Below are 17749 nucleotides of genomic sequence, written 5' to 3' on the forward strand. Positions count from 1 at the left end.
ATTGCGGGTTTTTTGGCAACGTGCCTTATCCACGGTTTAATAACGCTGCCTTTTGCTTTATATAAGTTTTCAAATTGTATGAAATATATACCAATAGGTCGTTATGAACCTTTAGGTAGTGCTTTTCTTCATGAGGTCTGGTCGCTTCCATACACATACAGATGTTTCAAAGATGATCAAGAAGTTTATCTGAATGGAGAGGAATGCACTGAGACGCCAGATCATTCACTAATGTGTAGGCACATACAGTTACACGGTTCATGCAACAAACACCGACCAAATATGGCTTGCGTGTTGCAAGGCACGCCAGTTCCTGCTATCATCCCCACGTTCAAGTTGTTGGAAAATGGTAGTTATTTGATGCTCAATAATGAAGATTGTTCTGAGTTCATTAAAAGTATTCCTTTTATCGTAACAGTAAGTGAACGGGTTATTTGCTGCAGAAATGTTCTATTTCCTCCCACACATGAACATAGGGAGTTTTCAATCTGGCCACAAATACCTACCATGGGACAGATTTCAACGGCATGGCAAGAATAAGAGCTCTTTTGTCTCAGAGAGAGGTGGCCTTGAGTTCGGCCCGTGAAACTTTCGTGCTTCACATAGCGAACACCCGTACAGAGGTGCACACACTTTTCAATTCAGATTTGCCTTTCAAATTCAGCAAGATGGTTCCGACTATCTTTAACGCATCCTCCGCAAAGTCCCTGGCGCACTTTTTTAAAGTTGTTACCAGTGGTCTCGTGACTTCATTTGAGAAAATCTTTGGACTCATCCCTGCTTCCTTTCATTCTATTTTCTCCACTCTGGTTCGTGGATTGGCATTTTTACTTGCATTACCAGCGGACGCTCTTGTGCTTTTTTACATTTTTAAATATGGATGTCCCTCCTATGCAACCTCCCACCCTGCAGCTGCTGACACTGTTCCGCAATCGCATGCTAGAATATTATGGCACAATGCCGTTGGCGATATTAAGCACGGCATATGGATTATCTTTTCGATTCTCCTACTTCACCTGTGTCCAGCCTGTATTTCACTGCCTGACCTGTGATTTCGATTGGGCCATTGATTTGTGTCTCTGCGGACCGGTTTCTCCTGACGTCGACTTTAATCAGCTGATGACTCCTATCATTACTCACGAGTTGGTTTGTCCTGGCGAAAGGATTATGGCTGTGGCATTGATGCATGGACTACTTGGTCCCTGGAATTTACTGGCGGCAGCACAGTCTTTCTTGGAACAGAGCTTTCTTGAAAACCCACCGAGCTGTCCTCTGATGGTGATAGAGGATCCGGTGCTGGGAGAGCACGTATGTTCTTTTCCGCTTTTAAATTGGATGGCTGAACTGTTTTCGGATGAAGACGGTGACTTCCTATTGGAGGCTGTTGCAGCTTATTTTGCATACACAGTTATGTCATAGACCTTTTTCATGTTTGATATGCTGAGTACTAGCATTTCATTGACAATTCATTGACTTATTTGTCAAGTTTTTATTATTTACCTTGCCTATTGGCTTAAGACTCGATAAAGTACTTGGCTGTTTTATTTTTCTTTAGCATTAAATTTTCCTAGTTTTTAATGCTTTACCTTGCGGACCGTCCACATATAAACTTGCAATCTGCTCTCATGAGATGGCACTTCTATTATCTTATTCAGTTCGTTTCCGGATCATGGGGAGGTGTCATCTAGGTCCTGGATATCTTTACACCGTGTTAAGTTAGCATGGGCTCATTACCGGTTTAAACGCCATTTTTCCTTTTTTGCAACTTCTGCACACGACACTTAGTTGTTGCTTTAGCTTTCCACCTAGTAGTTCATCGTGGTTTACATGAGAATAATATGTTATTGCTCTACTATCTGCTTTGCTTGTTAAACTATATCTGTACAGCGAGTGCTAAAGTTTCAAGAACAACACGATACAGAATTGTTATGAGGTCTGATCTCCACGACTTCATACTCATAACATAAGTGCAACTTCTGCCAATTCTGGGCATGAGGCGGGTTTTATATTGCTTTGACAAACACACATACACAACAGTTGATGCGGCTCACATGAAGAGAGAGCTGGTGTATGCTGATGTGATTCCTTCAAATCTAAGACACTAAAGTATGGGCACGCCCTAAACCAACACAAAGAGACCTTCTTAGCAAATAATATAATATGTGTATTAGGGAGGGTGAGATATAAGCAGCCGCGGGCCGTGGAGGGAGTTACGGTGAGGCAGGGAGGCGGGGAGGGGGAGAAGCAGGGTGGAGCCCTCTCTACCTTGCCCCTCCCCCTCCCCGCCTCCCTGCCCCACCGTAACTCCCTCCACGGCCCGCGGCTGCTTATAAGTGTTGCTAACTCTTATTCATTTACAGCATGTTAACATACTATCACCATTCGCTTTTTATGTACTAGTAACTATGCTGGTAATTTTGCTACTGATAATATGTGTACTTGTATTATCTAAGATACTACGCCTGTGAAGACGGCATTAGTAAATAAACATTTCAAATACACATGTGTTCTTCTTAACTCCATGTTCTGGTTTCTAAGAAATATATAACGACCGACTGTTCATGAGTTCCACGTATCCTGAGGTACTATAAGTTCATATTCTGGATTGTCTAAACATTGAGAGTTTGTTATATCCAATGTGACACTGTACCTAGCTTGCTAAGGAGTTTTTGATTACTAACGTGAGTTTTGGGACACCCTAATTCGCCGAGGTTCCAATCCTCTGTCCACAGTTCTGTGTGAGAACAGAAACCCTGCGACAGGGGCACCCCCGACCCTTGCTGGAGCTTCATCACACTTGCGATACAACTCCAGCAATGCGCCACCTTTACGGCACAGATACATCACGCATCTGTGCTGTTTTTGCCCCATGATGCGCCGCATTGTAAATGCAGCACACCATAGGTGACGGAACAGCGGCACAGAATGACTAACACATCCCTGGTGATGCGCCAGTCATCATAAATGTATCCCTATGCTTCTTATCTTGTTAGAGATGAACCGCCATATGTATCATCAAAGTTTTTTGCATTTCCTAAATAGCGAACTTTAAGGAATAAATAGCGATTCTTTACCATTCCTAGTTTGCGATGAGCTATTTGCTAATTACAAATTACCCATTCATTTCCTTCATTTCCATAGGGCGGTTGGACTCACTTTTAGCTCGAACGGCTGAATGGATTTCCACGAAACTTGGCAAAATTGTAGGGACTGGTAGCCCGATGTGCCTTTGCTATGTCTCAAGATATATGCTCCAGTGGTTTTTACGAAAATTAACTTTGAAAAATATATATTGGGCTACATTGGCCTATATATATGTTGGAGCCCAAATGTAGCCCAATGTAGCCCAATGTAGCCCAAAGATGGCCGCCAGACACACAAAAAAACAAATGTAGCCCAAATATCAGCCAGATGTAGCCCAACTATAGCCCAGTGACAGAATGACCAATCAGCTTCGCAAACCTCCGTTACGCGAAGCGGAGCGCTGTTACAGATATATATCTTTTTTTGAACGTTAATTTCTTAAAATCCACTGGAGCACATATATTGAGACCTAGCAAAGGCACATCGGGCTACCAGTCCCTAATATTTTGCCAAGTTTCGTGCAAATCCATTCAGCCGTTCGATTATTATTATTATTATTTTTTTTTGCCCCGCGGGGCCCTTTTAAAACCTCCACATCAAACCTAGGGGGTCAGCGAGGATCTACTATGCCCCCTTATAGTTATTTCCCCCTTTGTTTTGACCTCCTCTTGTCTCTCGATCCTACCGAGAGACAAGATGGCGGCCGCTACGGACTGTTTGGAATGTTGACAGACGCCGGAGAACCAATCAGCTTCGATTCACAAAGCTCCGTTGCGCGACAAGTACGCGTCCTGGGCCGCTGCCCAGTCCGCTGTTACAGATATATATCTTTTTTTAAACGTTAATTTCTCAAAATCCACTGGAGCACATATATTGAGACCTACAAAAGGCACATCGGGCTACCAGTCCCTACAATTTTGCCAAGTTTCGTGCAAATCCATTCAGCCGTTCGGGCTAAAAGTGAGGCCAACCGCCCTATGGAAATTAACATGGGAAAAACGCGTTTTGGGACCCCCCTTTTTTCTCGGCCCCCCCTTGACGAACCCCCCCAAAATTTTCAGGGGCTGCTCAGAAACAAAATGTGCCATTTTCCTGAAACTTTCAGCCAATTCCGTCCACAAACGCCAAAGTTATTAGACATAGAATTTTCAAAAATCCCATAGAGAAAAAATCCTAACTATATATACCTACTGGCGACCGCCAGTAGGTAATATATATATATATATATATATATATATATATATATATATATATATATATATATATATATATACATATATATATATATATATTTATATATATATATATATATATATATATATGGACGCTCGCGTGCAAAAAACACAGGTCACACTCGCGGGGGTTCCAGGTCAGAAAGCTTTATTTCCCAACAGCACGCTTGGATAGCCTGAAGGCACAAGGAAATATGATTAGGAGTAGTCCTGTTTCGTCTTATATCCTGACGCGTTTCGAAGGCAACAGCCCTCTTTCTCAAAGGTCGACGAACTGATTCACAGGATGGTAGCAGGAAGCGCCTTTCATTAAATGAGTGACACGCCCCTGGATGGGCTGTGCTAATGTCACAGTGCCTGATGGTACTTGTATTCCTGCCCCTATATATATATATATATTCACTGAAAAAAACCATAGGTTTTACACCAGTTATAGTTAGCTGGAAATTTTACTCGCATAAAACCATTGAAATTCCCACGTTATAGTTAGTTGGACTCACTATAACTTGCGCGTGCAATGCACTGCTGATGACGTCACATATTACATCACTCATTGCATGGTCAGTGACATCCCTTATGACATCACTGATGACACCATCCAGTGAATGTGTGTCTTTTTAAAAAATAAATATGTGTTATATATGTATATGTAAAAGTTGATGGAAGAATAAATATTTAAATAAGTGTTTACATGGATGTTTTTTAACAAAAATTGATTGGTTAACTGGTTTATTAAGTGTATCATAGTGAATACATATATTAGAGAGTAATGTTTAAATATTTAAATATATGTATTAGTGTTTCACTTTGTGTATAAGTGGCTGCATGGGTTGGTGAGTAGCTACATGTGTATGTATATGGGTTATTAGATGTTTTTCTTAGTATCAGTATGAGTGTTTGTATGGTTTGGTGGGGGTATTACTTAGCACATAGATGCATGAATGACTGACTCTCTCTTTGTATGTGTTTTGAAGACAGCATATATTAGAGAGTAATGTTTAAATATTTAAATATATGTATTAGTGTTTCACTTTGTGTATAAGTGGCTGCATGGGTTGGTGAGTAGCTATATGTGTATGTATATGGGTTATTAGATGTTTTTCTTAGTATCAGTATGAGTGTTTGTATGGTTTGGTGGGGGTATTACTTAGCACATAGATGCATGAATGACTGACTCTCTCTTTGTATGTGTTTTGAAGACAGCATATGTGCTGGACTGTATGGGTGTATGAGTGTGTATATGTGTGTGTTAGTGAGTGAATGACTGTCTCACTAGTGTCTTTATCAGTAACTACATATGTTTTAATCTAGTATATGTGAATATTGATGTATATAAGTGAGTATATGTGGGAGTGAGGGATTGTAAGAGTTCCTGTTTAAATTAGTATGTGTTTCTATAAGTGATTGTTTAAGAGAGTAAGCATGTGTAAGTTTCCTTAGAAGTAAAGTGGTAGTGTGTGTATAGCTGTATATGCAAATAAATGGATGTTTAATAGTTTATTTGCATGTGTGAGTATGTGTGAGAGTATTTTTTGGATGACTGTCAGAGTGTAACAGGATGTATAGGTGTATCACTACATATGATGAGTGAGTATATGTATGCGTGACTATATAGAACTGTTGGTGAATGAGTGGATGTGTATATAGATGGTGGAATTATTGAATTGGTTGTTGCAACTGGTATGGGTATCTCCATTTTTTTGAAATTTTTAGTTTCTATTATTGAATATGTGTTTCAAGGGTTACATTACAGTGAAAGGACGTCTGTCACTCTGTCACAAGGATGGTGTCATCAGTGATGTCATGAGTGATGTCACTGACCATGTCATGAGTGATGTAATATGTGACGTCATCAGCAGTGCATATCACGCGCAAGTTGTAGTGAATCCAACTAACTATAACGTGGGAATTTCAATGGTTTTATGCGAGTAAAATTTCCAGCTAACTATAACTGGTGTGAAACCTATGGTTTTTTCAGTGAATTTAATAGGTTTTTTAAATGCTAATTCCTAACTATAACTGGTGTGAAACCTATGGTTTTTTCAGTGAATTTCACAGGTTTCTTAAATGCTAATTCCTAACTATAACTGGTGTGAAACCTATGGTTTTTTTCAGTGAATTTCATAGGTTTTGTAAATGCTAATTCCTAACTATATATATAGGGCCTCAAACCTGTTTTTTTCAGTGAATTTCAAAGGTTTTTTAATAGCAAATCTCTATAGCTATGTGATATAATATTTTTTATAATGAATTTTATATTGTATATTTATGTAATACTAATTTTTAATTTCTTTGCCCTGGGGCGCTCCCGGTGCGCGTACCGGTGAGCGCACCGGTAAGCGCAGTGTTGCGGAGCGCACCGGAGCGCGTACCGGTGAGCGTCCCGTTAGCGCTATTGCCGCGAACGAAAACAACATCGTGACGTATCGCGTAGCCGCGAGATGCGTTTCATGACGCACGGCGTAAGCGCACCCGGAAGCGCCCGAGCGCATACGATCGCGCAACGAAAGCGGCGCCGGGCGCGCACCGGGGCGCGTAGCGTAAGCGTGTCGGGTCATGTGACCTGAAAATAACTCTTTTCATTGGTTGCTAACAGTTTTTTTTTAAGAAGGAATGAAATCCCCACCCATTTCCTTCACTTCTTCTTTCACTTTTGTGACTGCAAGACCTCTCTTTTGCTGTCGGCCCTTTGCTGAATTAATATCTTGCATTACCATGGCTGCCAGAGCACCCAGCAGTGAAGATGAGTCAGAGGGATTTCTGGATGAAGAGGTTCCTCAGCCGAAAATAAAAGAACACTTCATATGGAAGTTTTTTTCCATTCCACCTGATCAGAAAAAAGTAAATGCTCCAAAGGTGGAGTGCAGGATTTGTAAAACTGTCCTGTCACGGGGTGACCCCAGAAAGAAGTATTCATTTGGAAACTCGACGATGATTCGACATGTCAAGAGGAGGCACCCCCAGAACTTTGCCCGGGAGAGTGTCAGGGCTCTGGCACGAGAGGCTCCCAGTGATGGGGCCTCTACTTCAACCGGAGGACAAACTGCATCAGGGAGGGAGCAATCACAAGAACAGATTCCCAACATCCAGCCTGCTTTTAATAAAGGCGTTATTAAATGCAGATATTGCGATAAGTTACTTTGCTATGGGGAACAAAGTGTTCTGCTCATGGTTCGAGCATTGGATAACCATCGCTGCCGTTCCCAGCCCTAATTTTGTTTTGTTTTGTTTTTTGCTCCTGTTGAGCAGTTTCCCATTCACTGTTTTTGTTTTTGTTCTAAAAAAAGAAAAACAAAAGTTCTTTTCAGAACTACCTCCAATTCTCATCAAAGAGCTGTGTTTCTTAAAAAAATGAAAAAGAGTAAGTGAAGTGAAGTGCATTGATAAACGAGAAGAAAATTAGTGAGAAAGCACAGAAAGGGACAAGAGGAGAAGGGAAGTGAACTAGGGGGACTGAAAGAAGGTGAGTGTGGTGATGTCATTTGAGATATCATCAGTGATGTCATGAGTGATGTCACTGACCATGTCATGAGTGATGTAGTATGTGATGTTATCAGCAGTGCATTGCGGGCGTGCGAGTTATAGTTAACTAAACTAACTATAACGGGGGAATTTCAATGGTTTTGTATGAGTGAAATGTCCAGCTAACTATAACATGTGTGAAACCTATAGTTTTTTCAGTGAATTTCTAAGGTTTTTTAAATGCTAATTTTAAACTATAACGTGTGTGAAACCTATGGTTTTTTCAGTGAATTTCTAAGGTTTTTTAAATGCTAATTTTTAACTATAACGTGTGTGAAACCTATGGTTTTTTCAGTGAATAAATATATATATATATATATATATTACCTACTGGCGATAGCCAGTAGGTATATATAGTTAGGATTTTTTTCCTATGGGATTTTTGAAAATTCTATGTCGAATAACTTTGGCGTTTGAGGACAGAATTGGCTGAAATTTTCAGGAAAATGGAACATTTTGTTTCTGAGCAGCCCCTGAAAATTTGGGGGGGTTTTGTCAAGGGGGGGCCGAGAAAAAAGGGGGGTCCCAAAACATGTTTTTCCCATGCAATTTTCCATAGGGCGGTTGGCCTCACTTTTAGCCTGAACGGCTGAATGGATTTACACCAAACTTGGCAAAATTGTAGGGACTGGTAGCCCGATGTGCCTTTGCTATGTCTCAAGATATAGGCTCCAGTGGTTTTTACGAAATTTAACTTTGAAAAATATAAATAGGGCTACATTGGGCTATATATATGTTGGAGCCCAAATGTAGCCCAATGTAGCCCAATGTAGCCCAATGTAGCCCAAAGATGGCCACCAGAGACAAAAAAAAACAAATGTAGCCCAAATATCAGCCAGATGTAGCCCAACTATAGCCCAATGACAGAATGTCCCAGAGTGTTCTAAAGAACAACTAGAGTGCTAACAGTCCTACTTATTACAAAGGTATGGCACACCTGAAGCCATCTTGATTGGACTAAAGTGGCAACTCTTAAAACATTTAATTTAAAAAGGAACAAAATGAGGGGGTTCATTTTGCCATAGAAAGTATGATTAGCGAATATATGACGAAATCCCGCATACCATCAGTCCGCAAAAAAAATCCCGCATGTACTATTAGGCCGCAAATTAAAATAACGAAAACTTTTAGAACGAATATGCCTTTAGCATACACTAAACAACTAAACTACCCTAAACCCTAAAACACTACCCCCAGCATGACCCTACACTACACAAACAGTACAACACTACCCTAAACCCTAAAACACTACCCCCAGCATGACCCTACACTACACAAACACTACAACACTACCCTAAACCCTAAAACACTACCCCCAGCATGACCCTACACTACGCAAACACTACAACACTACCCAAAACCCTAAAACACTACACCCCAGCATGACCCTACAGTACGCAAACACTACAACACTACCCTAAACCCTAAAACACTACCCCCAGCATGACCCTACACTACACAAACACTACAACACAACCCTAAACCCTAAAACACTACCCCCAGCATGACCCTACACTACGCAAACACTACAACACAACCCTAAACCCTAAAACACTACCCCCAGCATGACCCTACACTACGCAAACACTACAACACTACCCTAAACCCTAAAACACTACCCCCAGCAAGACCCTACACTACACAAACACTACAACACTACCCAAAACCCTAAAACACTACACCCCAGCATGACCCTACACTACGCAAACACTACAACACTACCCTAAACCCTAAAACACTACCCCCAGCATGACCCTACACTACGCAAACACTACACCACTACCCAAAACCCTAAAACACTACACCCCAGCATGACCCTACACTACGCAAACACTACAACACTACCCTAAACCCTAAAACACTACCCCCAGCATGACCCTACACTACGCAAACACTACAACACTACCCTAAACCCTAAAACACTACCCCCAGCATGACCCTACACTACGCAAACACTACAACACTACCCTAAACCCTAAAACACTACCCCCAGCATGACCCTACACTACGCAAACACTACAACACTACCCTAAACCCTAAAACACTACCCCCAGCATGACCCTACACTACGCAAACACTACAACACTACCCTAAACCCTAAAACACTACCCCCAGCATGACCCTACACTACGCAAACACTACAACACTAACCAAAACCCTAAAACACTACCCCCAGCATGACCCTACACTACAACACTACCCAAAACCCTAAAACACTACCCCCCAGCATGACCCTACACTACGCAAACACTACAACACTACCCAAAACCCTAAAACACTACCCCCAGCATGACCCTACACTACGCAAACACTACAACACTACCCAAAACCCTAAAACACTACCCCCAGCATGACCCTACACTACGCAAACACTACAACACTACCCAAAACCCTAAAACACTACACCCCAGCATGACCCTACACTACGCAAACACTACAACACTACCCAAAACCCTAAAACACTACACCCCAGCATGACCCTACACTACGCAAACACTACAACACTACTCAAAACCCTAAAACACTACCCCCAGCATGACCCTACACTACGCAAACACTACAACACTACCCAAAACCCTAAAACACTACCCCCAGCATGACCCTACACTACGCAAACACTACAACACTACCCTAAACCCTAAAATACTACACCCCAGCATGACCCTACACTACGCAAACACTACAACACTACCCAAAACCCTAAAACACTACCCCCAGCATGACCCTACACTACGCAAACACTACAACACTATCCTAAACCCTAAAACACTATGCCCAGCATGACCCTACACTACGCAAACACTACAACACTACCCTAAACCCTAAAACACTAGCCCCAGCATGACCCTACACTACGCAAACACTACAACACAACCCTAAACCCTAAAACACTAACCCCAGCATGACCCTACACTACGCAAACACTACAACACTACCCTAAACCCTAAAACACTACCCCCAGCATGACCCTACACTACGCAAACACTACAACACAACCCTAAACCCTAAAACACTACCCCCAGCATGACCCTACACTAAACAACCACCACAACTCTACACTACACTAACACAACACTACACTACACAACACTACACTACACTACACAATCACTAACCCACGAAAAAATTAACACAAACCCACTTACCTCTCTCGTCATCGTGGTTTTCACAACGCAAATGCATTTACCATATATGCCTTTAAAACGTAATTCTTTGTAAAGGCATGCGCGATAAATGCACATGCGTTTTGAAAAAATGCGGGATAATGGTATGCGAGGTCAATGACCTTGCGGGATAATGGTATGCGGACTGAAAGTCTGCAGGATAAAAAATGCGGGAAAATGGCTGCAAACCATGATTAGCAGCAGACTTCCCTGGTGAGCACTAGCTTTACTACAGTGATCTAATGAGCAACTAGAGTGCTAACATTCAGAATTTATGGCAAATGTGTGACACATCTGAATGCCTTCTTGATAGAACCAAAGTAAACAAGCATTGAAAATGCAATAGATCTCGCCCTCGTTTAAGTTAAAGCCATTCTGTTTGTAATGAGGTGGCTTTTTAGCTTTGCTTTTATTAGTGTTTTTAAAACTTTCATGTAAATAACATGCATATGTATGCATATATGTATGTATATGTATGCATGCATTTATATTTATATAGATATGCAGATTATATATGTCTATATATGTATATTACCTACTGGCGATAGCCAGTGGGTATATATAGTTAGGATTTTTTCTCTATGGGATTTCTGAAAATTCTATGTCTAATAACTTTGGCGTTTGTGGACGGAATTGGCTGAAATTTTCAGGAAAATGGCACATTATGTTTCTGAGCAGCCCCTAAAAATTTGGGGGGGTTTCGTCAAGGGGCGGCCGAGAAAAAAGGGGGGTCCCAAAACACGTTTTTCCCATTCATTTTTCCATAGGGCGGTTGGACTCACTTTTAGCTCGAACGGCTGAATAGATTTACATGAAACTTGGCAAAATTGTAGATATGGTTTGCCCGACATGCCTTTGCTATGTCTCAATATATGTGCTCCAGTGGATTTTGAGAAATTAACGTTTAAAAAAATATATATATCTGTGACAGCGCTCCGGTTAGCGCCCCGGTTCGCGTACCTGACGCGTAACGGAACTTTGCGAAGCGAAGCTGATTGGCTCTCCGGTGTCTGTCAACATTCTAAACAGTCCGGAGCGGCCGCCATCTTGTCTCTCGGTACGATCGAGAGACAAGATGTGGTGAAAAACGAAGGGGGAAATGAAGGAAAGGGGGCAAGGTAGACCACTCCTGACCCCCTAGGATTGATGAGGGGGATATTAAAGTGCCCCGCGGGGCAAAAAATAAAAAAAAATGTTTTTTGCGATTTTACGCCGTAGAGGCGCGTCCCGGTACGCGAACCGGGCAGCTCACCGGGCAGCTAACCGGGCAGCTAACCGGCAGCGTAGCTGTCAACATTGTAAACAGTCCGGAGCGGCCGCCATCTTGTCTCTCGGTAGGTTCGAGAGACAAGATGTGGTGAAAAAAGAAGGGGGAAATGAAGGAAAGGGGGCAAGGTAAACCCCTCCTGACCCCCTAGGATTGATGAGGGGGATATTAAAGTCCCCCGCGATTTTTCGCGGTAGAGGCGCTTCCCGGTACGCGAACCGGGCAGCTAACCGGCAGCGTAACGGGAGTCCGCCATCTTGTGTTTTTGGAGCGTCCGGTTCGCGTAGCGAGTAGCGTCCCGGTAAGCGTAACAAGGGGAAAACCAAGAGAAACAGTAAAAAAAAAATTAAGGGAATAGATTTCCAGCAAACTTGGCAAAATTGTAGGGACTGTTTGTTTGATGTGCCTTTGCAAGGCCTCAAGATATGTGCACGTGTGGATTTTGTCTAATTAAGGTTAAAAAAAATATATATATCTGTAAGCGTGCTCCGGCACGCTTACGTTACGGGTTTTGTTTGCGCTGCAGAGCCGATACGTCACGGTTATGCGACGCGTCATGAGGCGTCTTACGTGGCTACGTGATACGTCACGTAATAAAGAATATATTTTACAGCTATAGATATTAGCTTTTAAAAAACCAATGAAATTCACTGAAAAAACCATAGGTTATAGACCATATATAGTTAGGAATTTGCATTTACAAAACCTTGAAAATTCACTGAAAAAACCATAGGTTAGAGACCATATATAGTTAGCTGGACATTTTATTGACATAAAACCAATGAAATTCCATATATAGTTAGTTGCACTAACTATATATCGCGCACCCGCAATCCACTGCTGATGATGTCACATATTACATCATTCATGACATGGTCAGTGACATCACTGATGACATCACTGATGACATCTCAAATGACATCACTGATGACATCACTGATGACATCTCAAATGACATCACTGATGACATCATGACACACCAATACCAGTTACTACATACGCACTCACTGATTCCTACGTCTACACACATATTCACTCATTCACCCATACAATCACTCATACATACAGTCACTCATTATTACAACACTATCATATGCACTCATACACCTATGCAGACACTCACACACTGCCACTCATCCATGGAGTTACTCACACACCTAGTCAGTCCTGTAAAGAATCAATCACACTTCCATTTCCTCATCTATACAGTTAAACACAGAACACCATACTTCAGTGACATCACTGATGACATCACTGATGACATCTCAAATGACATCACTGATGACATCTCAAATGACATCACTGATGACATCATGACACACCAATACCAGTTACTACATACGCACTCACTGATTCCTACGTCTACACACACATTCACTCATTCACCCATACAATCACTCATACATACAGTCACTCATTATTACAACACTATCATATGCACTCATACACCTAGTCAGTCCTGTGAAGAATCAATCACACTTCGATTTCCTCATCTATACAGTTAAACACAGAACACCATACTTTTCACACATATACTAACACATACTTACTCTCTTATACAATCACTGATACAAGTACACATTGATATGCACAGAGTCACACACCTCCCAGCCAGCCACACACACACTCAGTCTTCCATACATCCACTCATTCTTCAATATGTAAAACATATTTAAACTTTACAAAACACACAGACACTAGATGATGTCATCAGTGATGTCATTTGAGATGTCATCAGTGATGTCATCAGTGATGTCATTTGAGATGTCATCAGTGATGTCATCAGTGATGTCACTGACCATGTCATGAATGATGTAATATGTGACATCATCAGCAGTGGATTACGGGTGCGCGATATATAGTTAGTGCAACTAACTATATATGGAATTTCATTGGTTTTATGTCAATAAAATGTCCAGCTAACTATATATGGTCTCTAACCTATGGTTTTTTCAGTGAATATATATATAAATACATATATATATATATATAAATACATATATAAATATATATATATATATATATATATATATATATATATATATATCAATCATGTTTTACATTCCTCGCTGAATGTTTGCCATAGAATCAATGGTACAATCTTCTGTATTCCTCAACCCTGCAAAAGAATAAGAACATTGAAAACATTGAATGTGAAGCAGCGTTTGGTGTTTGGAGCGTGACTGTCCCGCCGGTGCTTTTTGTCGTTTGGGGCCAAAAGAACTTACTGCCCAGTGAAGAGGGGAGCGGAGAGCAGGCGCGAGACAATGCGCATTCTCCCCCATCAGGACTCAATCTCCCAGGAGCCTTGCCATCCTACACACCTGCAGAGGGGCTGGAGCACTGCCCCCCTGCTGACTGTATTTATTGTGCGACTTTACCTGCTGCGCGGGAGCGCACAGGAGCGTCCCAGGAGAAGCCCGGGACAAGGACGGGACCGTACAAGGCCGTCATAGGCCGGAGGAGGCCGGGCTGGGCCACCCCCCTAAGGCTTGGAACATCGACTGGACTGATATTTTCATTAGTTCGGGTCAGTGGGTTAGCTTTACTTCTCATTGATCTAATTAGCTGCCCCATAGTTGTCATTAGTAAATGGGGCTGGTGTAGTGAATTGTACGTTGTGGCTTGAAGTTTCCAGAGCTAAGAGTGATATATTGTTTTGCCTATAACCCTGGTCTATTGTAACTGGCTTACCTGTGTTATAACTGTTAAGATGTCGACCGCAGGGAAAGGGAAAAAAAGTGCGACTAGTTGCACAGGTGGGTCTATAACTAGGACCATGGATGAGTTTATAATCAGGGCTGCAAATGTGTTGGAACGCGAGATAGCTTAGACTGAAAAGAGATTGTCGACTGATCCCTCTTTTCTTAAGCATTCCTCTCTTGGCACTATCAGGGATGTAGTTACCCCCGAGCAGCTACGCTCTAATACTCCCCTGGTAGAAAACAGGATGGATTCTAGTAGGTCGGTGGAGGCTATTGACCTATCTGAAGATTGTTCCACAGTGGCTACCCCCAGCACGAGTCCATTAATTGAGGTTAGCTCCAAATAAATCCTCACCGCACCCAGTAAACGGGGGAAAAGGAAGCGGGGTGTACAAAAGGCTAGGTGCCCGAAAGTTATTAAAACCTCCAACACTAGCAGGGCTGCTGCTACATTCTTTCAGCCTGCTACAGATAGTACGACTCACTCTTCTGAGGTCTGTGGGAAGCAGCCTCCGGAACTGGCTCAGCATCTGTCTTTAACTGCACAGCTCCCTGACAACTTATTCGGCCAGATCGAGCATTTGATGAAGTCACTGATGCTCCCCCTGTTTGAAAGAATTAAACTAGTCATCCAAAATTTGGGGGAATTTGAAAAAAACTGTTGCGGCTTATTCCGTAGCCATAGAAAAAGGCTTCGACCGTGTAATAGTTCCCAATTGTCCAGCCCAGGGAGGGCCAGTGATAGTTCCTGGTGATACCCCTGTAGTTAGTTCCAACCTTAAGCCCTTTATTTCCCCCCTGCCCACCTCCCAATTAGTCAGCTGGGGTAATGCTGAGTCCAGCAAGTTAAATCTCCCAACTGGCAAGAGAGTTGAATTATTGGGGGGTAAAGATAAGAAGGAACCGGAAAGAACCATAGTGGTGGAAGAAGACTCCGCTAAAGAGAGGGAGGTTATAGGCGTAGAAGATAGGGGGAAGAAGAAACACCCCTGTATTGATCTCCCCCCAGAATCAGCACCTTATACCGTGGTTCTGTCATGGGTACCCGAGATTCTACAGGATAAGATGGAAAGTCACAGGGAGCTGAAAAACAAAGTAATCTTTTGGCTTAGTAACTTCAGACCACTCCCTGCCCATATCAACAGGGAAATACTACTTGTAAGGAGGGTGAGTTGGTTGGGTAGTGGATGTAAGGATCAAGTAGGGGATTGTATAATTGTTAATTTTAGAGACCCCAGAGCAGTTAGGTTTATCTGTGAAGGAAGGGAATATTCTAGGGAGTGTATGATTAAAACGCTTCATTTGAGGTATTTCTATCCTCGATCTACCACAGGTATCCCTCTGCTCCCACGGAATTGGTCTGAATTGCCTATGATCAAACAGAACAACCATTTTAGACAAAGGGGAGTAGGAGGTCCTCAGAGCGATTATTTAATACCCGATCTTACATTTCAGCTTAATAATGGCTATGAGATCCTTTCCTCACTTGAAGTCAATGACTGACTGGGTTCAAATCGGCAGGTGAATTTGGTTGGGGGCCTGGTCTGGGAGGTGATGCTTCTATTTTGTTATCCGATAGCCCCATTCCACCATTGGCTAATGTATTTTCTAGCCCCTCACGCTATGTAGTGCCGATCCCCGAGGAACACTTTAAGGTCGCTGTTACAAGTAACGGCCAGATTGACTCTCACAAGCAGAGCTCCACCATGGTTCTTGCATCCTGGAATATAGCAGGTCTACAATCAAGGGCGGCCTCTGATGAGTGGGCGTCTTTTGTTAAGGGAGTGGATATCTGGGCCTTCCAGGAAACGTGGTCTATTACCCCCTGTGTTCCATGATGGTTATTTAAACTTTTAAAAAAACAGCTCTAAGAGGGCACAGAGGAAGACCACTGGGGGGGTCTAACGTGCTGGGTTAGGCAGTGCGAGGGGATCACAATACAGGAGTTAGTACTGGATAGTCCGGATATACAAGCTATCAGAGTCAAATCCGTTAAAGGTCTTGACTTGCTCCTGCTTAACATGTACGCAAGAGGTCTTTCGGGAGGGAGATCTTCTCAGGTTGTTTCTACCCTAGAGTCATTCTTGGCCGAAGGGAGCCCAAATGTCAATCTTGTTATTGCAGGAGATTTTAATACCTGCTTTGAGCCCTTAAATAGTGACGATAGTAGTCTTAGCGCTGAGGTGGACGAAATTTGGGGCATTCCCCAATTGAATCTTCCCCCCATCAAAAAATGGTCTGAAGCAGCCCTACAACTAAAAGGGCTGTGTTTGGAATGGGGTTTAAGGGCAACAAATGGTAGAACAGGGTCTGAAGTAGGGGGTGAAGCGACTTTTGATAATGGTCAATCAAAAAGTAGAATTGACTATATACTCGTAAAAGTTGAGTTTTGGCATCTTGTTCAAGATATGGTAGTCCAAAGTAGCCCTGAGAGCGACCACAACCCTCTGGTCCTTACACTGAAGGATATGAGTGTTTGTAGCCCATGCGAATCCATAGCCGAGTCCGGCCTTAATCAAGTAATTGTGGCCAACGACATGAGGAGGGTACGTTGGGCCAAGGTCGCACTCGATGAAAAGAAAATACAAGAGATCAGGGCCCTTGTTTCGGGGTCTCTAAAGAAACTCAACAGCTTTAATAATCAGGAGGACTGTAAGGCTCACATAACTAGGGCCCATAATGACCTCTTTTTAGATTTAAAAAACTATTTCATAAACACCAAGCCAATTAAAAAGATTTCCACCTTGAAACCTAATTCGTGGTACAATGAGACAT

This window comes from Lissotriton helveticus, chromosome 8 (genome assembly GCF_964261635.1).
Source record: "Lissotriton helveticus chromosome 8, aLisHel1.1, whole genome shotgun sequence".
Classification (NCBI taxonomy): Eukaryota; Metazoa; Chordata; class Amphibia; order Caudata; family Salamandridae; genus Lissotriton; species Lissotriton helveticus.